This window comes from Perca fluviatilis, chromosome 8, assembly GCF_010015445.1.
Source record: "Perca fluviatilis chromosome 8, GENO_Pfluv_1.0, whole genome shotgun sequence".
In the NCBI taxonomy this organism is placed as follows: domain Eukaryota; kingdom Metazoa; phylum Chordata; class Actinopteri; order Perciformes; family Percidae; genus Perca; species Perca fluviatilis.
In genome coordinates, this window is record NC_053119.1 from 24,200,011 (window position 1) to 24,222,297 (window position 22,287).

General features: G+C 40.2%; 1 protein-coding gene across 1 annotated transcript in view; it reads right to left on the reverse strand.

Moving 5' to 3' along the window:
- Window positions 1-20,333, reverse strand: part of rag2 (recombination activating gene 2) — a 58,767-nt gene extending 38,434 nt beyond the window's left edge. Inside the window, exon 1 of the mRNA XM_039807602.1 lies at window positions 20,319-20,333. The gene's annotated coding sequence lies outside the window, so the exon portion shown is untranslated. The remainder of the gene's footprint in view (window positions 1-20,318) is intronic.
- Between the last annotated feature and the right edge of the window lie 1,954 nt (window positions 20,334-22,287).

Here is a 22,287-nt window from a genome sequence, read left to right on the forward strand (position 1 = left end):
CCCGATGGCCGACCATCGGCAGAAAGGGCCTCCCCGAGTTGGTCAAAAAAGTGCCTCGTAACACACCAAAGCGACGCAGACTTGAGTGTATGTTATATATGTCTCCATAACAGCAGGCGGCGCTGATCTGTATTGTTGCCCAAAAAATTTAAACCGTCAGCTGATTGGACGAACGTGTCGACGTGGGTCTGGCTTCTCCGGAATTTCAAAGCCAGACCATCATGGCGGCTCGTTCGGAATACGATCTCATATTTTACAAAAATAGTTCACCGAAACATGTTTCTGAAAACATTTTAAGAAATAGGCCATGCAGTTGCTGAATCTGTATTCATTTCAGATCAGCAAGGTCAGTTAAAAAGATTTTCGTCAGATTTTGAGAGACTAGTCATGCTCATCCCGCTCTTCATTTCCGGGTTAGCACTCCACCAATCAGATTGGTCATTGAGTCCGACGGCCCGCCTTCCGATTCAACATGTCAAATCGGCCCTTTTTTCTATGTAATGAAAGTTTTTCCAAACATCGTTTCATCTTTTTCTCCTAAAGACAAACCCGGGCTGGCCGGTCATCGGTCCCTTTCTCTGTGTCAGACTTAATTTGGTTTGTTGTAATTTACGCTCACCGCAGCTGCGTCTAAATAATGCCGCAAAAAAGGCTAGAGGAAGTGACGTCGCCTGCGTCTGCGCAGTGCAACCTGATGCAGCCCCTGAGGTGAGACACAGGAAACAGAAATACTGCAAAATAATAATAATAACGCGACTAAAAGAGATGAAATAACGTTATAACATTTCGTCTAGTCTCGTTTTGGTCAACGAAAATGAAGAGACATTTTAGCATAGTTTTTAATTTTGTAAACCACATTTAGTCTCGTTGTTATTCGTCAACAATATTGCATTATACATTTAATTATAGTCAGCGTCACATGACCAGCATTCACGTTGCGTCTCGTCTCGTTTTCGTCACGTGATAAAGGTTCGTTGACGACGATATTTAGTCATAATTTTCGTTGACGAAAACAACACTAGTGTGATTTACAGTTTTACTGGGCTTTTTCAATGTAAAATAAAGCTACACTTTAGAGCACCACATACTGTGCTCCATGGCTGCAACACAACAGGTGCCTGGAAATACGGTGGCCGCTACGGAAGCCAAAAAATTGCGCATAAATTTGTAACCGAAAATAAGATTCAAAACCAAATTTTCCATTAGAAAAAAACGATTCCCTTGGAATCGTAATTTCTGAAATGATTTCAAGTTGCAACCAGTTCTTGATGCCCAATCTTACTGCTCATAGTCATTGCCATGTTGGACCTATTGTCAGCGATGTTGCCATGTTTCAAGATCTCAGCAATTATTTTGGTGAGTGGAATACATTGTTATGCCAAAAACTAAATCCAGGTTGTAATGAACTGTAGCTTTTTCTTTAATAACAACATAAACTCCATCACAGCTTTCCTTTGATGGTTTCATTTATTGTTTTTGCACAATATCCCTTGAAAGTGGAGTTACAGTCAGAACCTGTTCAAAATCTGCACAAGCCTCTCTTCATCTCCATCACATATAAATATGCTAAATGTATGTTTCAGGCAGCAGCATCACCTAATTAACATAATCTATTTAATTTCAGTTTGCAAAATTGGTGGCTCCTATATATTTGTTCTTGCCGCTCCACACTTATGTAACAGGAATATAACAATAAATAATGAATCAGAAATGGATCGGAGTTCATACATCGGATACCGATCCACAGAGTGATAAGTAAAGCTCCACAGTGTAGCTGTAGAATACACATTCACAGCTATCCTGTATATCTATTTCAGTGTGAGAGTACTTTACAACCCAAAAAAAAAGAAAAAGGAAGTAATTTTTTTGTGGTGGTTGTGTTTGTTGTGGGGGGGGTGGGGGGGTTTTTTTTGGAGGGGGGTTTTGGGGTTTTAGAGTTGTTTTTTTTAAAAGGGGGGGGTGGGGGGGAAAATTTTTTTTTTTTTTTTTTTTTCGGGTTTTTTGGAAGATTAAGCTACATGTTTCATTTTCTTTTGGAATTAGCTTTTTCCCCAAACAGCTGTTTTTATTGGTTTGGTCCCAATTGACACATATTTGCTCTGTAAACCTGTGGCTGAAAGCTCTGGGACTCTCATAGTTTCACATAGTTTTGCAATATTTTGACTTGTTTTTAAGGGTAGATGGGTTTTCTGAACTTGTTCAGTAAAAACAAATCATTTCCCATAACAGCAGGTCGGCATGGTTTAAACATTTCTCTCTGGCTATTATATTTTTCATGTTTCTCATTAAGACCTTGGATCTGAATCAAAACTAACTCTGGTCTTGTCTCACATATTACAATCGCAGGTCTTGACTAAGCACTGAGTCAATTTTTTTTGGTGGCCTAGTTTTTCCTGCTCATCCCCATATCTTTTCCCTTGAAGGTAACAGAATGTAAATCAAACAAAACAGTAGAGGATGCCAAACACATTATGGTTCCCCAGGCAGAACACACAACTCTCAAATATCTCAGATTTTTGTGAGAATCAAATGGTAACATTACTGCTTTCTGGGCACACCTGCGATAGCAGAAGGGCGTGGAAGGGTGGTGGAAAGTAACCAATTGCTGGATTTAACTAATTTGAGAATATGGCTGCATGTCTATGCATGACTTCTTTTTTTTGGTGAATGGAGACCTCTATCACACACACTACAGTTCTGAGGGTTTACTTTAGTTGTTCCTTTTATTCCATTATTTTACAGCTAGTTACTAATTGGTTTTCATAAAAAGATTAAGATTTTTTTAAAGCCTATGATGAGCATTTAAAACAAAATGCTATACAGTATATATACATATATATATTCTGCATAATGAGTATCTTTTACTTTTGATATTTTTGTGTTTTACAATATTGCATCAAAAAGGAGTAGCAATTGGCAATTACAATAAAAAAATATGAATTGCATTGTGTAAAAGGAGACATTTTGAACATTCTAGTTATCATCAGAGCACTCATGACACTGCATGAAAAGTGGGATTTTCGTCAGTATGCGGCACTGTAGATTGTCGTGGAACTTCAGGTTTACGGCTGTATACGGCAATTTACAGGTAACACCGAAAACTGCCGTGAATTGTCGGAAATTGACGTGGGCCTTGCTTGGCAGTTGTCCCCCCCATAACCCCTCTCCCTCTAATTCTAGGGGAGGCTTTCACATGTAAATTAAAATGCTGTGAGCTATACAAATGCAAATCAGGGTAGCAGGGGGAGTTTTACCCCAGGTGACATTTTTCTAAAAGGTATTAACTTAATTTTAAGAAAATCTCTTAAAATAGATAAGATTCAGTATAGCCTAATTGTAGACTCTTTAGTAGATTTATTTGATGAAAGTATGCTAGATTAATTACTGTGTATGTCATTAGTAATGACTAATTAGATGTAAAAAAAGATACACAAAATAATTTATTTCAACAATTAGTTTTAATCAGGCTTTGCCACAAAAGGTAAAATGTGCAATCCATGATTCATTCACAGTCTCAACCACTGTACATAGTGACATGACTACAGTGGCCTTTCTTTGGTCTTGCTCATCCAACATTGTCTGGTGGAATGGAGACAGAGGCTGTACAGTTTTCTAAGAGAAGTCTTTCTGCTGACACCAAAACACTGGGCTTCACATAAAGCATATCAGGTTTGTCATTGCATGACAAGGTCCCAACCATTTGTGTTCTTAAAATACTGGCAAATTCAGCACCATATTCACATGTCCATGGCATATGAAGCTGTTGGCTCTGCTGAAATGGCCTCATAATCTAGACATCAATTGTCCTATTGTTATTAAACTTTCCCAGTATTCCATTAAATCTCACTGTAATTCACCTCCACACCAGTGTGTGCGCTGTTCGCGCCCTGCTGGTTAATCTGCTCCTCTCTGTCTCTCTCTATCACTCTACCCCGCCCCCTACCCCCGCCCTCACTGCTTCCATTTGAAAATAGCGGCGGGAGATTGCGGGAGATGAGTCCGAGAGTTAGAGCAAAAGCTTCCGAAATATGGGAATATTTCAGGCCAACTGGTAAAAGAGTTATCTGTACATAGGCCTGTCACGATAACAAATTTTGCTGGACGATAAATTGTCCCAGAAATTATTGCGATAAACGATAATATTGTCATCGAGAGACCATTTGCATCTAATATAATGATAATGTCCAAATAATAGGCCTAATACTAATAATACTACTACTACTACTACTAATACTACAGGTACACCTTTTCAAAGATCAATACACTTTTATTTCTAAAGAATATTTAACACTGGAACTGGAAGACATTTTAAATATCCACAATATGTCTTTGATCTCCTTTGGTATGTCGTCTTTCACGCTGATGTAGGCTACAGTTGTGGAATTGCCGTTTGTGACACGTAAGTTCTCAGACTAGAGACTCTGTACTACATTTTACAATTATAACACTAAATATTACATTTAAATAATATATAATAAAAAAATAAAATCTAAATGTATGGCTAGCTGCCACGTGGCGAGTAAATGTACCAAAATAGTTCTGTTTTTCAGCCTTCATTTTGGCGAAGGTGCGGCTTCTACTCCTCTGCAGGTCGGAGCTTCGTGGGGGCGGGCCAACCACACACAGACAGACACACACACACACACACTTTCCACACTCGCGTGTCCGCGGACAGCTGTAGGCTTGTACCGTTAATGTTCGTGCATTGTCGGACACATGGAGCCACTTTCCTGAAACCGCTTGCGGACTGAAGAGTCCACAGCGGCGTGTATGTCCGAACGCCGCTCCACAGTCTCCACCTGCAGGTTGTCAGCTGTGTGGTTTGGAATGAAACGGAGAAAACGGGACGCCGAAGTAACACGGTGGATATCGCTTCATATACTTTTTTTTTTACGGCGCGCTTTAACTGCAAAGTGCTGCAGGAAACCCTGCTCCAACTCTCCGCTCTCTCCGCCTGGAGTAGCCTAACGCTCACACAAAGACCATCGCCTGACAAGAGGGTTCACTCCTCGTTACGCTAAGGAACCGAGAGTGGTCCTCCAGTCTCTTTGGTAGAGAGAGAGAGAGAGAAACGAGGAAAATAAACAAGCATGCAAACGGAAATTATCGCGGCCGGAAAAATTATCGAGCTCATTTTTTCTTATCATGCGATAACTCGATTTATTGACTATCGCGACAGGCCTATCTGTACACTCTGTCAAACTTCACTTGGAAACACACAGGAGTTGTTCGAGACATTTGGAGCGTTTTTTCTCTCCTCCATATCACCTCCGCGCTCACAGAAAGAAAAAGTCAATGTAAGTATATGATTATTAATGAAACGGCGAGCTAGTCTGTACTGTTTATTAACTCTTGATCGTACAATGACTGTCTTTGGATGTTAAACAGGCTACTTGGACTTAGCAGTAATGTTTTAAACCCCACCAAGTTTAAACACGAGCAGCACAGAGCTGTGTGTCTGGGCAGCCTGTCTGCTTTCAGCGCCATTCATTATTGAGGCAGAGCTGAGCGGGTGAGTTGTTTTATAAAAGTGTATTTTTTGATTTTGTAATTTACAGAAAGCAGTCCGCCGTCTTCACAACTCGGAGACAAACTGTAGCAGGCGCTACTAACCGGAGCAAGGGTAAGATTTAAAGAATATGCTTTCATTGAATGACCTTCATTAATTTTTCTGTATAAGGACATAGATACCGATCTTAACCGTATTTTTTTTTTTTTTAACAGACTAACCTCGCCTCATAACGAGGCTGTGACCTATATTTGCTCGGAGCTGTCTGCCGGTCCAGATTTACATGACGCTGATAATTACGCCATTGTGTGTAAGTATTTTTTACTTTTTCATCTTTCCTTGTTTAATTTTACTGTAACTTATGTTTTTTTTATTCATGCCACTCTCATTTAATTGTTTTCCAGCTGCCTGTAAGACATATTACGAGACAGCACGCAGGAGCTTCAGCTAGAAACAACCAGATGTGGCATCGCGGGCAGAAGCTGTGAAGAGTTCAGCTCGGAGTCGGTCGAGAAGAAAAGAGGGTAAGACTAGATCCGTTTGGTTAATGTGAATATTTTTCAGGTGCATTCATAGGTGTGTTGTGTAAGCAGTGCATTGCGCAGTACTGATTGTCTTTATTGATTGATTTTACAGCTGCTGGAAGCGAGACAGAGTGTGCTGGCTGCGGGTGAGGTGGGCATTTGGAAGTGCGCTACATAGACATCCAGGACAACGCACCACAGACGTCTGCTACATGGACCGAATTTAGACCGAATGCTGCCGGTTACCAACAGCTCCGAGCCGGCCGCGGGTTAGATGTGGACGGTGCTGCTTCTCGTGAGCGAGGGATATTTGTTGTGTGTGCTGTGTGTCTCCGATGCTTTGTACACAGTTTTTTTCTGATTGCGTTTGTGTTTTGTGTCAATAAAGCTCTATCTTTGAATAAACACCACGTTCCTGGCAAATCATTTTAACTATGATAATCATGACATGAATATACAACATAGCATATATTAAATATATATATATATAATTTTATTATAATAATGGCCCAGGTTGACCAATAACCTAACCCGTGACAGACCTGTTTAAAAGTAGTGGTTTCAGCCAATAGTGAGTGAGGAAATTTCAGCCAGGCCAGACGTTCTCTGGCCAGGCTCCTATTCATATTCTAATTAGATCCATTAACACCTCCGCGGGGGCTCTCCATATATACGTCATGGTTCGTTTCCGACAATATGTGGCACAGACGAACGTGACGTTCGCAGCCTGTAAATTGTCGATAACTGCCGAAAATTAGGGGGATTTCCGGGCGTTTACAGGCGTTTACGGGGACGGAAATCCCACTTTTCATGCAGTGTGAGTTTTTGCTGTTTTAATTCTTTGACAGATTCTTCACTATGTGCTTATACTAAGTATGTTTGGTCCCAAACACTGACTGGTTGTCCAGTAGCCTGGGTTTCATTTTTAAATGTTTTTTTATGCTCTAGTCCAGTCTGTGAAATATAACATAAACCAACGCAACCAATAGTTAAGTCGTCATGAGTTGCTGTTATCTCTAGGGGTGTAAACAACCTGAGAACATACATGTTGTCATGCCTGCTCCTGTGTCAAGTTATTGTTTTACGTTTTGGTTCTCATTGTTGTAGATTCTTTCCATGTCCGGTTTTATTTTGAAGGTTTCTGTTAGTGTTCTTAGTTACTTCCTGTTTGTCTTTTTTCCCTCCATTGTGATTTCATGTCCCCGCCCTAATGTGCTACACCTGTGTCTCATTGTCTCTCCTGTTTTGTGTATTTAAGGTCAGTTTTTCCCTTACCCCAGTGCGAGATCGTCTGCTTCCTTTGTGTTCAGCCTTCAAGCGTTGTCCTAGTGTCCTGTTTGTGAATTAGTTGTTTCCCTGGATTTTGACCTCTGCCTGTTTTTTGGATTACCCCGTTTGCCTGCCGATTTGGAAACTTCTGCTTGTGAGTTTAGTGAGTCTCCAATAAACTGTTTTTTGTGACATTTTACGTACCTGAGTTGTGCATCTGTGTGTCCATACATCTGTGTGCGTGATACATGTGCTCACCTTGACTTAGAGGATGACCAGGATTTGTGTTGAAATTTCAATTTATAGTCATATGCCATCACAGCAATGATTATACCACACATTATTTACCTTCTATCAAACGTTTAGCTCCGAAGGATTGCCCTGAATGATCTGGGTTATTTTAATAGTTTGAATCAGGCCAAATGAAAAAAACTAAGAAACCAAGAAAGACAGAGACTTCTCTTTGTCATTGTACCATTTCGACTCAACTGTTCTCGGTCTTGGACTTAGATGTGGACCAAGTCTGGAGGTTCATTTCACACACTTGTCAACAAAAAAGAGTTAATGTCTGAGTCTGAGTTAATGGCATGATAAAGTAATGACATGTTGAAGTAATACTTCAATATTCCATTAAAACATATTATGTTTTATAATGCTATGGTATACCTACTGATTACAGCGTATGTACACTGGATACAGTGCATTTCTACTGTTTGTAATGTGACATGGCACCAGTTTATATTGGCAAACACAGACATTAAAGTTAACAATTATGTAACTTTTGTTGGGTACATCCACAATAATCACACAACACAATAACATTGTACCCATATACACACACACACACACACACACACAAGCATACACACACACAAGCATACTGCACACAATCTTGAATAATGTCAAAGTGTCTGCATTAATGCTCAACCCCAAATTACCCCTAACACCCGGCTCTGACAGATATGGCAGTGATCAGTGTCTTGATAAATGTCAGGCCAAATAATAAAGACTGTTGGCTGCTGCTGTTACTCATAGTTCATTCTTCTTTCCTCCGAGATTTTCAAGATCACAGAAAACGGCTGCATGGCTACACAGGACTTTTTTTTAGTGTGTGCCCTTGCTGTTGGGAAACCTCTGTTAGACTGAGACACATGCTTTCCACACTAAACTAGACAAATAATATTAGTTAGATATGAGAAATGTAGAAGAGCAAACCTCAATCTATTTTCCCTGATAGATAGCGAGAGGACACGGTGAGGTTTCAATAGCCAACCAATTGAACTGCTGATGATATTATCTTTTTCATTCTTTTCCAAAAAGCCTTTTCTCCACCTTTTGTGCCACTCATTCAAACCTTGTGCCTTACCGAGTAATTCACTGACCGTCATTTCTTTGCCTCTGTAACAACTCATCAATAGTCCTGTTTGGCATAAATTGAAGTCAGAATTGAAAAGAATTTCTGAGTGACTCTTTCAGGTTCGTTGAAATAAGGATTTGAAGGATAAGCAGCCTGCCCCCCCCCCCGTCTCTGTACTCTGTGTTATTGCAGAAAGAGAGAGTGGTGAAACAGTGTATGCTAACAAGTCTGAACCAGTCCAGAAGGCTGATCCATCCCAGAATAACTGACATTAAGATCACATTGGGGGGACATAATGTAATTTATCTGCCTCATCAACTAATGCAGCACAAATCCATTTTCGCCCAAACAGGAAGGGCCACATACATTACCTTGATGACCACGCAGAGTCAAGGGGGAACGACTAATGAGACTAAATGTAATTACTGTCCACCTCCGATTTGAAAACAAACTAAACCTTCCTGCACTCCCATTTGGGGCTCCGAACACAGGGACGAGAATAAACCTTCACGTCACCACTCAGCGCTGCAATGGGCTTTCCTGTCACTACTTAGATCGGTGTTCAGGCTCTTCACCACGATTCCTATTAGCTGATGGCTCAGCCGCCATAGTCTTCCTGACATCCATAAAGTGATTAAAAAACAAAGAATTACAGGAGGTGTTGAGTTATTGGCTTTCTAACAGTATCCCACAGACACTTTCCAGTCAGTTTACGGAACTGCTTATTCAGACGAGATCTGAACCAAATACGATAAATGCCCCCCCCCCCAACCTCTTTCAACCCCTGTTAGCCTGTTTTACTGGAAAACAATGTATTTTGCTTTCTCAAGTTTCTGAAGTGCACTGAAACAGAAAAAACATGTGTTGTCTGTATCTCTTTCTCTCACACACCCACCGCCACCTGTCTCCCCTTTACATTCTCCTCATACAAGGTGACTTCCACACTTCTCTTGGATTATAATGTGCCATGAAGGTTAGAGTACTGAGGTGTGAGACAAGTGTGCTCTACTTTCTCCCCCCTTCTCCCCGCCTGTCTCTCTCGTTCTCTTATTACAGGCTCTAAACCTTTGGAGAAATTAGGTCTCCTAAAGTAAACCTGTTGTCAGGCGAACACTTCTGAGCCACGCAGCATTATGCCTAATGCAATGTGCGCAAAGGTGAGATGAAAAATCTAAAGATATGAAAGTTGTTAAGTAAGGAGTTTAAGATCCTAAAGGAATTGACATGCAAAAACCTTCTCTCAGTGTGAGACACACAAGACAAGAGTCTAATTTTCAGGGAGACAAGTTTACCCTCTAGCTTTTCACAGAGAATGTTTATCCAAAGTGTGATTTATTAATTCATTATTTTTTCATTTTTTCATTTACTTAGGCTATGTTATCCCCCATTTAACGTATTGAGGAGGAGAAAGTTGAGTCGATGATCGTGTGGGAGTATGAATAATTAACAGGAAAACAACAAATAAAACAACAACAAAATGGTAAATAATCTTATCGTATCCAACAGCTGCGTTGATACCCAGACACCCCCACACCCTCGCCTGGTAAAGAAAAACCCCTGTCCATGCAGTTAAGCTGCTTATAAATATTTGTAATTAAAATCAGAGGGGGAAAGCAAGGAGAGTGGCATCTTTATCACTGGAGACACTGCTGCTGCAGGTGTCTTTGATGCCCAGAAAGGCGTTCATCTGACAGTGCAGGAGAGCAGAGACTCCAATCTGCTTGTCCCACTCAGCAGCTCCCTCCCTGTGCAACCTCAAATGTTCAAGAGTTCATTACATTTTTTGTTTTGCATTTTCATCTATTTCTACCAGACCTTTGAAATCTCGTCAGCCAAAAGCTTTAAATTATTCATATATACATATGCACTTAAAAAAAAAAAGCACTCCTATTTTAGGACACGACAAACTTAGATTTTGCATGCGTATGCACAATACTGTGTCCAGCTTTATGTAATTGCACTCATTTTTAAATATAAGGCATGATTGCATTTTTAAAGCTGCACTAATCAGTATTTATGAAACATTTTTGTGAACATAGTGAAGCATTTAGCAGCTGAAGAGACAGATACTTCTTCAGGAATTGATGGAGACCAAACTTGAGCTAAAAGGAAAATAAATATTCAATTTATATCTTCGGACGGCCAGAAATGCGACTCCAAATGAATATGTCTGGATGCTGGATGTGTAAACTGTTTGCTAACTTTTGCCATAACAAATTCTTAATGATTATGTGTCAGTGTTGCAACAAAACGAAAAAAAAGAAAGATTTTTGCTTCTTAAAGCATAATACTAAAGATGGGCCATTCAATAAAAAGTGGTGCTATACTACAGATGCTCCAGCAGCTTTGGATTAATTCAATGTGTATTTCTTCTAGAATTAAATGCAACATTGTACTGCACAAACTGCACATCAGTTGCTGACTAAATACAAATCTAAATCCTAACCCTTGGCAAAGAGTCTTCCGTTCCTCATAGTGTTTGTTGTGTTGCTCCACATAACATAGTGGTTGCACAAGAACATGGTAACATGAGGAAAGATAAATAGAGAAGAATGCAGCGTGAGGTTGAGCTGATGGTTGCTGATCACAAACCATACTTTCTTCTTTCTCTCAGACCAGTTCAAACTTTGCTCTGTGTGTGTGACCCTCTTTCTGGTGCCACTGTTTTCTCCACTATACCTGTTTGTGGATGTTTTGTTCCTTGATATTAAACACAATAGTTTACCTTGTTAATCCAAAGGTTGGCTTTTTATTAAAAACTTGCAATACTAAACTATTCAAACCACTACCTTCTATGGCAGCACTGCACATGGTTACATGTTGTCTTTGTGCTACGTTGATCACTGATCAAAATGTAACTTAAAATAGAAAATGAAAGCAATTACTTATGTTTACATTTCTATAGAAGAATAATTCTATTTACTGGTTGAATATGAACGTATTTTACAGCTTAGATAAAAAGGCAAGATGACTCAGTGAGATAAATGAAATGCATATGGTCCTCTGAACATCGATTTTAAAGCCAGTGATATTGATTCATAATTTCAAGACACTGCAATGACAACTAAAGGCACAGCTGGGAAATTAGACAAGTGATAGTGTTACATGTTTGTTTGTGTTAAGATTTGCAACCAAAACAGAGAAAGAGGGAGAAAGAGAGTGGGAGGGAGGGAGGGAGGGAGGGAAGAGGCATAAATATCACCACTTCAGAGGCTAGTCCCTGGCTCTGCTCTGCTCCAGCATTTTCATCTGCCACAAACATTTTTTCATTCGAGTCATGACTCAGCCCGGCCAACCAGTCCCATGTTTGGACATAATAGCAGAGTCGAGCTACTGTTTATGTATTTCGCTTGGCTGCCTTTTTTCTCCTTGATGCTGCAGAATAAGTTACATTTTTTTTTAGGTTTAGAAATCATGCTCTGTTGAGGAGTGTGAGCTACAAAACAAAGCACCGAATGTGTTTTTTCTTCTTTTCTTTTCAGATGGATATCTAGCAAATACAAAAAGAAATGTTGTGCATTTGAAACATCAGTGATAAGTGCTCAAGAAAGCGTGCAGTGGACTAGATGACTGGATACATGTATTATTGCTGCCGCAATATACTATGCCTGTAGGCACACTCCACATTTGAAACACTGCCGTCAACAGGAAAGCCTTTGCTGCTTGTCAACTGTGATTAATGTGAAGTCCCTCAAAAACAGTGGAAATACATCAGAGAAACTTTCGAGAGAAAAGGTTACCGAAAACACAATTGCAGTGAATGAGGACATTGCTGAATTTCATAAGATTTTTTCCCATCTGTCCCCAAACATCCCAAATGCTTTGTCTCATAAGAATTATGAGACCTTTCTCTCATGAGGAAATTGCTTTTACAGCAACCTCATCCCGCTCTTCAGACTCCTTAGCAGCCGTCCAGAGTGTGTGGATCTGTGTGTGTCTGTGAGCTATAGGAGTGCTGACACAACTGAATACAGTGCCACTCCTCCTGGACCTAACACAAGGTGATAGCACTTCCTGTCACACATTCCTTCTCCTCCAATTTGTTTTTGTCATCCCCACGCACCTGTTCATGTCATTTCATGTTGGAGACTGAAGTGTAAGAGGTAGCTGGTTTGCTATTTGTCTTATCTGATAAGGCTGCTGTTATTAACACCGGTGCCGCCTGCATTGTTTGGTTGTCACACATGGCGTGATTGATATTGTGTCAACGCCAGTGGAAAGTTTCCCCAGTGCCAAACGAATGGGTGACTCCCAAAATACAGGAAATGGAAGATGAAAATCCGAACCTATTATGAGGGGGGAACATTAGCAGAACAGCACAGGGCTGCCATCCGTCTGTGAAGTGACCTTTCAGGAAAAATGTGGTTAGTGTCTGTCATTAACCCCCATCCCTCTTTCTCTCCCCCTCTCCCCATCCTCCCTTCTTATTTCTTCTTTTACTTTCTGCATTACATTTTCTTTTTTTGTACTGAAGTGTGTGGTGCAGTGTTCTTTATGTGAACAACTCAGGGGTATGACCCTAAGGGGAATGATTGAAAGACACTTGTCTGAAAGAGACATAAAATCAAATAAAAAAAGACTACGAGGCCAGGGAGGGAGTGAGCTGGGAGATTGGGAGACCTACTGCATATGAACTGAAGAGCAGCACTGCAATGAGCAGAGGGATGCAACAGTATCGCCGCACGGCAGGAAAGAACGGAGACAATGAGGTGCAAACTGTTGTTTTTCAGCTGAGAGTTAAAGTTATAATCCAATGAGCACTGCATTTCTATATGACATTGTCAGACTGACAATCTACAAAAAATTATCAAAATCATGGCAGCAGATATTTTTTGTTGTTGCATGCATTCTTCTTCCTTGTCAAAACCTGCCGCCTTCATTGCCCACAATTCCCGCTAGCCTCAAGCAAAGAGGAGGAGCAGGCTACATAAGTCTGGTAATCTCACTTCTTTCTATCTCCACCCCCCCCAGATTTATTTTTCATTTTCAAACTTGTCTTCTTCAGCCCCAACCGCACTGCTGACTCATGTGACATCACTTGAGGCAATTTTATACATTTCACACAGCCACCTCTGGAGCAACAAACTAATTTATCCAAAATTGTTTACATATGCAGTAGAGCTTAGGGTTTAAGGATGATAAATTACTTCACTGATCAACATTTTTATTGAAGTGGAAAAATAACCAATAACAGACCTAATATGTAATATAAAAGGCAACACTTGTTGAACCCAGAGAAAATTATCACCCAGCCCTGCAGTTCCCTTCAGCTCTACGCAGTATTTTACCCTCTTTTATGAAAAAGGTTAGCAACTGCTGGTGAACATAGTGGAGGATTTAGCCGCTAAAGAAACTCTGGAATTGCTGCAGACCAAACCAAAGATGAAAGGAGAGTAAATGCTTGACTTACATTAATTGGATGGCCAGGAATATGACTCAAAAAGTTTACTAATGTTACTCAGTGTATGCTGAATGTGTAATATTTGCATTTTTAACTTTATAAGGTAATAATATGTTAATGTCAGTTGTATTAACTGTTCTCATACAAAATTGACAATAGTTATACAGTACTATACCTTTGACTAAAATGGTACTCTTATGGATTATGGATTATCATTGTATGTGTGTGTGTGTGTGTGTGTGTGTGTGTGTGTATGTGTGTACACGTGGCCACTTGTGAGGGAACTCTGAGTTCTGCTGCAGAGTGTGTGAGAGAGAGTGAGCCAGAACACAGAGCGGGCCACAGGCAGAGCTATCGATCGGTTTCGTCAGGGTTCAGGGATATAGATGAGTTACAAAACCACCATTAATTACAAATCACTTCTGCCTTGAAAATCGATTAGAGCGAAAACAGGAAAAAAAGGTCTGTATCAAATGAAGAAAAGGGATCGGGTGTGCACATTTCTCATCCAAAGATGTCGTTGGCTTGGCAGGACTGCTTACTTTGCCCTTCATCTCCTGAGCTTTTACGCTTTTACAAGTCTTGTTTAATTAAAGTTGTTTGCTCCCCTGTGATTATTTGGGGCTGCGTTCATCAGTAATTAGATGGGTGGACAAACTAATGCATATGCATGTTTTATCCATATTCAATAAGCATGTTCCTTATCCATGAGAACACAATCAATACCCCTGGACACATGATAAATTATGGTGCATAATCGGGCATATATTCAGCATGTGTTGAGCCGTATGCAATGAGTATATGAAGCAGTGGGGCGCCGTGATACAGTCATGAGCAGGTGCAGGGTTTACGATGATCCACAGGCAGGTTCACAGACGGTCCCTGTCAGCGCCACTTGAGAAAGTCCCTGCTGTCTCAGACAGGTTGCAGTAAAGCCGTGCTTCGCATTAAAATTGCAAGCAACACTCTGCCCCACTCTTTCTTTCTACAAGGCAAAACAAAGTGTTCTTGTACCTTTAACTACATATAGACTGCACCTAATTTTCTCCAGGTCTCACCCACTCTTTGTGTTCCCGCTCTGTCCTGCCCTATGTCTTTCAACACTGCTCTGCACCTGTCTCTGATTCGCCACTGTTTTTTTTGTTGTTTTTTTTTAATTTTGGAAAAAGACTGCAGTCTGTGATTAATGTTTGGTGTGTAGCTGTGTATGTAAGCAATCCCAATTCATCCATGAAGTCTACTCTTCCTGGGTCTGACAGGCATGCCTGGGCACACAGAGCTCCGCAGTGTCTTCTACTCTATAAAGCTGATTTCAAATACAGACATTTCAGAGGAGATGCACTGCAGTGGCATGAAGCAAGCCGGCTAAACAGATCAACAATTCTCTCTCTCTCGCTCTCTCTCTCTCTCTCTCTCTCTCTCTCTCTCTCTCTCTCTCTGTCTGAGCCTCCGCTTGCATTCCTTCTGTTTTATTGTGACAAGACATAGCAAGTCATGGCTTGAATACCAACGCGATAATTTCTTGACAGTCTCCCTTTATTTGTCTGCTATCGCCCTGATAAGATGATTTTCACTCTCAGGGTTTGTTTTGTCTTGGCAGAGATGGCCTGGATGAGTGAGCTCATCCTCTCTCTCTCATTTTGTCTTTCCATCAGTTGTGACTCTGCTATATTCCAGACCACTCTGCACACACATCGGCATGTGTGTGCGAGAGAGTCACAGAGCACAAGATGATTATGGGAAGATGCCACGCAGAGGAGAAATGTGTCCAGCCAAGCTCACACAGAAGAGAGTATTAGGAAATAATGGTGTGTGAATGCTTGGATACATTTGTGAAGATGTGGTACTTCATCATATAATAAAAGAGAGTAAAAGTCTTTCCGTCCATTATTCTGTCAGTTTTCCTTTGTTTTCTTTCCTATTAACACACCCCTGAGGGACATCTGGAGGCCGTTATTTTCTTGCTGTCTAGTGTCATCACTTGTGTGTAATAGGAAATAATAATTAAAGTACCAAAGACAATTGGCTGCAATCAGAATCTGCATTCAAAACTAACACGCTCGAGATCGTTTGGGTAGAAACTCAAAGATGACTCATAGGGAGATTAAACTGGGTCAGGGAATGAATCTGTATAAGCTTAAATCAAACGTATGGCCATGTTATGTTGCCAATGCCCCCTCTGGTCACAGCAATGTGTGTTGAGCTGAATAAAACACTACAGGTTAGCAGTAGCCAGAAAACAGGATATATTTTTTTCTCCATAAGCCCACACAATAGTCCATTAAATTATTGTGGGTCACAAAACAAACCAGGCTCCCAGAGAAGTTTGAAAGCCACTCTAGTGGGGTGGATAGAAATCTGGAGCCCACTTGATAACAGTGCCAGACACATTACACACAGGGCTGCAGAATGGGACTGAGACTGGAAATTTTGGCACACAAACCAGCACTCAGAACAAAGCCTATCTGTCCACAGAACTAGCTTTCCCCTCATGTCTCCTTCCAAGGCTGGAACAGGAGTTAATTGTTCTCATGATGGTGTCAGGTGGCAGAATTGATCAACGTTAAAGGATCATTCCCTGCGACATTACCGTGGGAAGGACAGACAAACTGTATGAGAAAAGGTACTCTGTTTACGTGACCTCTGACAAGGTAAAACGACAACCTTCGATTGCTTTGCTCTGTTGGAATCACAAAATCAATGGTGCAGCATTGCTCATGTACACATCAACCTTCCTATTACAGACTAAACAGATCAACCACCGCCACTTCACGATGCACTTGACTCACCTTGGTTTTATTTATTAAAATTTTTTTCTAACAAGACTTTACAGTTTAAATGCTAATGTTTGTTTGTTTTGCAGGTTCAACATACAGCATTGGAATCAGCTGACCGTAGGATGAAAAGTTGGGGCCATCACAGTTGGGACCAATCAGAAATGAACTAGCTTATCTAATTCTTATGTTTGTGTCTTGGGGGCAATCATTACATTGGTAAGAAATATTTAAAAAAGGCTTTCAGAATTTCAAATACATGCATAAATCTGATTCTTCCTAATTTCATAATACTTCCTTACTAATAATTAGATCATCACTCACAAGCCATGGATAATATTGTGATAATTCTTACATGGACTTAAAAGTATCTGGCCAAATACAATGACTTAAGCAAATATTATTTTAAATGATTTTGTGCTATTGATAGAATCCCTAAAATATTTCATATATATAATATATTCATATAGAACTGCAAAATAATTTGGGTATGTTTCTGCCCCTGGTTCATCTGATTATTCTCTGTGTTGTGCAAACTAACTTTTCATTCTGAACCTGTCCATCAGTGATCACTGTTTAGTTTCCCGCCTTAATTCATCACCTGTCCAAGAAATCTGCCTACTGAACTGATGTTTGTAACCCATAAGAAAGCGAAAGTGAACAGTATTAAACATGCAGTTGTGAAATTCTCTAGTGGGGTCAGTTAAGGGATGTTCACCTTCCTTTTAACCTACAAATTATATTTTAGTGTAACTGAAAATGTTTGGCTGTTTGTGATACTACAGTGTAGATGGTGATTAAATTGAATGATCATAAATCAAAAAATATGAATGATCATAAAATAAATCTCAAAAAACAACTTATGTTTTTGTTATAAGCTACTTTCCTTTAAATGTGCAGACACAACCCTGCAGCAAAAAAAAGTGTTTATGTAGAGTATATAAAGCAATGCATGAAGGCGACACATATAATGAGATCCTCCAATGGTGTGCAATCTGAGGTAAAGTGTACAGGTGTTACCATCTTCTGTGTTTCACTCTGTTTCTAGAGAGTGTGAGGACTGGAAAAGAAAAACTGTTGCATTCATTATTAAATTAAGACATTAATGAAAACCCTCATACTGTGTTTGACCTGTTTTGATGTGAACACTGTATTTCTCAGAACAGGTGGCAAGAATAATTCAGTGATGTAAAGCAATTATGTAGGCTATGTGATATACTGTACACTGTGTTATACATGTGATCTGCAGATGAAGAAAACATAGCTCTGGCTTTCATGCATGTTCCGTTTCAAATTACAATGTGTATCATTTTGAAATGTTTTCGAAAGATTTTGTATCCATCCATTTAAATGCAACCCAGGTTTTAAATAAAGTAACTGCAAACTGTTCCTCTCACTACATTTACGGTCCAAAAAAAAATGAAAGTAAACTGAGATGCAAGATTGCAGACTACCAACATTCAGTTATGTGTGATGGAAATGTTTGATTGCATTCCTCGTTCTGTTTTTGCACGATGAATCCGATTAGAGACTTCAGCAAGACATCTGCAAATACCTCCATGTAAATACTGTCTTGACCTGTGTAATAACCACAAAGCCTCACTTAATGGCTAAAGGCATATCGACAAAAATCCTCTCCCAAAACACAATGGAATGAACAATACTGCAGAGCGAGACCTGGCATTGCAGAAAGAATGCCTGGCATTCCTCGTTCATCATGTTGATTGGAGGGATCAATTCACATTTGTGCTTTCCTTGGCTTCCCCTCAGGCATTTTCAGGGCTGTGTTATGTGGCAGACCTTTAAGTTTATTATTTTGCAACATGCCTATATGCAGACAGTAAAAGCTATTGGTCAGTGGTGCAAACACATTGAGGCTTTGATTGAATCTTAATGTTTTAGAATACACACAAATGGACATTATCAGAGCCTGGGTGTATTCAAACCTACGCTGCAGTACCCCTCAGACCCTTTAAGAGGGCAGTGTAGCTCTATGAGAGAACCTGGCGCCACCAATGAAAAAAAAAAAAATTGGTTTCTCTGAATTCTATCCCTCATTAGGTTCCGTGCAGTGCCTGAATTACTTGCTGCATCTATCCATAAAAGTCCCTCTTTCTGTATACTGCTCACATTAAACACAGGTACGGTGCCTCGCTGGGTGAATGCAGGGTGAAATCTGACCTCATTCCAAGTTCCATTTTGCCGTGTCTCATTGCTGTGGAAGCATTCATCGGTTGTTTTTGTGTGATTGAAATGTTATATTCATATAGTTGCAGAAAGTTCTTGCAGCAATAGCCTGACGGACTGGACGGCACATTTTTGTTTGTTTTCACCGTCTCCATTTGTGTTCATATTACATTGTTGAGACCGTTCAGCACAACGCTGGCAAATCAGGGCGACGCATTCAGAATCCAAATCGCCAGATATTCACTTGCAAATGTTGTGACAGCTTGTTAACTTTTTCATTTTGCAGGAGGCTATGGAAGTTGACAGAGCGAGCTGAAGTTCATGTCTCCAGGCCTTTCTCTTGTCCACTTGGCTCCCTGCTTTGTCAAGGAGACTTAATTCATCACGATGAGCAATCACCTGCAGGGTTAAAGTGCAACAAGTGCACTGACCTTTTTCTTGGCCGTTGCCTCCGAGCTGTCTTTAACCTATAACCTTAAACTTAACCCCTGAGCCCATTGTCAGATGATCAATTCCTCTGTTGACGTGGATGGATCAGTTCTTCTTAATTTTAAAGTAATTTCTAATTTGTAAACAAATGCAAGTCTAATCTTTGCCTTGTGGACAAACGACGAACCATTCCTGCACACATTTTTTTTAAAACAAGCAGAAAAAAGAATGAGGGAAGAAGCAATAAACAAGACAAGAACCAAGAAAAATTAAGCAGGTAACCATATTTGGCACCATACACATGATTATGCATTTGGACCTCTTCTGTTTCCTTGTCATCGGGTTCTTGAGATAGCGGCTGGGCTCCACCATAAAGTAAACTCCAACTGATTTTAATTGTGGAGAGTTATTTTGCTGGCAGTCCTCCTTCAGGAGAGTGAACAAAAGGCCTGCCTGTCGTCCCTCTTCGCCTCCCTTGCAGTTGATAATCAATGGAGGGACAGAGCTGCCAGCTATTGACTGAGGAGAGATGAATGACACCGCTCCCAAAGGGTTCATTTGAATTTTGACAGGCAGGTTTCAGAAGTCCTAGCCTTCCTTTGATGGTGCCAGGATGCCTGCTTTTCACTGACACACTGAAGTTAATACCAAGTGCTGATACAGGGTTATGAAAGGACTGAAATACTTTAAGCTGCAGACTGGTAGAGATCATGTGTAGTCAGTTTAAATACTACATTCATTGAATACTACTTTTGCAGCTTCATTGTATCCATTCTACGAGGGAGCTAAATCAATGTGATGAATTGAAGTTGCAACACACTGCAAAGCACATGGAACAAATGTCAACACAAGGAAAAAGGACTCTCACCTGACCACTGATGGGATGTCAAAAAACCTCCGTGCAAATGCCATTCTTTCTTCTTTTCTGCACGCATCTGCTCCAATCTCCCGTTTCTGTTGTGACAACGTGAGTCATCTTCAAATGTCTGTTGCCTTCAACACACATATACTTGCATTTTAAGCATTTTACCCTTTTTAATGCAGTTTGACCTTTGTAGAATCAAGATGTAAGCTTTCAAAACATGTGTTTTAACACATGTTGTGGGCATCATTCATCTTAGCAACGACATGGTCAGAATTTTCTGGATGCATATTGGCTTAAATCAGCAGCACTCAGTCCCTTGTGTCTGATGTTCTATGTTTGGCTCCCAAGTGAGGATCTTGTTAATACGGTAGCAAGCTGTTGACTGGCAGATACACCTGCTTGTCACGGACGATCACCCTATCCTGGGCAAACAAACTAATCTGCCTGTAGACCCAGTAATCATGCAATAGTACATATAAGACTCTACAGCATGAAACCCCAGTTAGGATTAAAAGGATTTTCCTTTACCGCATATTCCCGTGCTAAGTACTTAAACAGAATAGCTGTCAAGTTCATATCACAGATCAAAAAAATAATGGAATGTGGAAATCACTGGGACATCGTGATCTTCCCCCCCCCGGGGGGCGGGGTTGTTTTGTTGTGGGGGGGGGGGGGGGGGAGGAAAAAAAAAAAAAAAAAAAGAAAAGGGGGGGGGGGAAAAAAAAAAAAAAAAAAAAAAAAAAAAAAAAAAAAAAAAAAAGGGAAAAAAAAAAAAAAAAAAAAAAAAAAAAAAGAGGGAGGGGGGGGGGTTTGTAAAAAAAAAAAAAAAAGCCCCCCCCTCCCCCTACCCGTAGCGGTCCAGTGAGTGAGTCAGAGATAGCACTACGAGTATGGCGAGTGGTGGCGACCCAGAGGACCCGCCGGCCTCTTTAAGATTGCAAGTTTGGGAAAACTTTTGGGAAAAAGTTTCCCAGTCAGTTACAGCAGTACAAGCGAGAGAGTGGTGGATAAGGCGAGGACTGTGTGTCGGCGTTGTTCAGCAGTTGTTGGGTATGTGAGTGGAAATACATCTAACATGCTAATGCATATCCTTCACCATCACACAGACGTGCCAATCACTGGAACGAGACAAAAACAATTTATCCTTTAGATACAAATAGGGCCAAAATAATCACTGAAACAATCGGAATTTACATGTCATCTTCAATGCGCCCGTATTCACTCATAGAGGAACTTGGCTTCAGGTATTTGCTGTATGTACTCAAACCTTGTTACAAAATGTCATTCCGTCCATGTATGAGGCAAACTGTCCATTCCATATTCAACCAAACACAGACGTTGATGGAGCACGAGTTGTCAGCTGCACCCTCTGTTTCACTAACAAAGGTATGCCTGTCGCACTTAATAGCAAGAATACTTTCTTTTATCTTTTGTGGAGGAAGATCTCACCTAAGTAGATTTTGTTTGTTATTATTCTATGTAATTTGCACTTTCATAAATTATGTTGTATTTTCAGTTTTATAGCTGATTGTCTTATTTTGTTTACAAGTTATAGATGAAGTCTGGAGATGATGTGGGGTACTTATTGTTTACTGTTTACTTACTTTATCTTCATATATTTGCTACTTTAGATTCCACTCTTCCTGCACGCATGCCTACAGTAAATTCTTTATCTTCTAGAGTACCATGTACATTGTATATTCCCCTTTATGTTGTGTGAGTCCATTGTAAGAGAAGAATGTTGAAAACATTCTGAAATTTCAAGATTATGTTCACTGATGTCATCAGTGATTTTACAGTTTCTACAATATGGTTGAACCTGCATTAAGTGGTTTTTGGCTGATTAGTTGAAACAAGCGTTAACACCGCATTGGCATATAATATTATCCTTTAAGTTGATATGGCGAACTTGTTAGCAACACACAAGTGCTAGTGCTTATTCACGCATCCGGAATCATTACTAAGAGTGACC